Source organism: Coptis chinensis, chromosome 1 (genome assembly GCF_015680905.1).
Source record: "Coptis chinensis isolate HL-2020 chromosome 1, ASM1568090v1, whole genome shotgun sequence".
NCBI classification, from domain to species: Eukaryota; Viridiplantae; Streptophyta; class Magnoliopsida; order Ranunculales; family Ranunculaceae; genus Coptis; species Coptis chinensis.
Window position 1 is genome coordinate 40,087,924 of NC_141456.1, and position 709 is coordinate 40,088,632.

Here is a 709-nt window from a genome sequence, read left to right on the forward strand (position 1 = left end):
AAAGTTTTGATTTCTAGATCGGACTTCACCTCAACAATACCACTAGCCTTAGATGTACTGGCTTGGGCTGTTATGGAATTGTTTATATCACCCCAATGGGTACTCTTTTCAGCTTGGTTTTCAAGAAAGGTTAAAGCTTCGGTTGCACCTCATGATGTTAAGGGTTACGTACCTTATGTTATTGAAGAAGACCTTTGAAAAAAAACATTAGACAAAAGTGGATTTTTCTAGTTTATGGTGAGGATATAAATTGATTAGGTCAGAAAATCTATCCCATGCTTCAGAAAATGTCTCACTCGAACTTTGTCTGAAGAACTATATCTTACTTCTTATCTATTCTATTTTTTCGGTGGAAAGTACTTCTTCATAAAGGAGAACACAACCTTTTCCCATGTATCGAAGGAATCGGGCTTCTGAGAAAGAAGCCATGCATGACTCTTACCAGCTAGAGTGAAAGAAAACACTCGTAGCTTTACTTGATAGTCGGTAATGCCCGGATGGTGGAAAGTATTGCATACTTCATGTATCCGGAACAGATGTCCGTACGGTAACTCGTGTTCAAACCCATGGAATATAGGTAGACGATTGAATACATTTGGTGGAATGCGAAAATCGCTCATGAGCGGTGTGAGTCATATACAAGATGGAGGTCCATCTTGCGATGGTGTATAGAAGTTGGAGAGAGGCTCTTCAGCTTGCACTACTTTGT

The 709-nt window shown here is 39.6% G+C and overlaps 1 non-coding gene across 1 annotated transcript; it reads left to right on the forward strand.

Moving 5' to 3' along the window:
- The first annotated feature begins 229 nt into the window (after positions 1-229).
- LOC147523970 (small nucleolar RNA R71) lies at positions 230-335 on the forward strand. The gene has a single exon (XR_015206497.1). It is a non-coding gene; the product is annotated as a small nucleolar RNA R71 (small nucleolar RNA).
- The last annotated feature ends 374 nt before the right edge of the window (positions 336-709 follow it).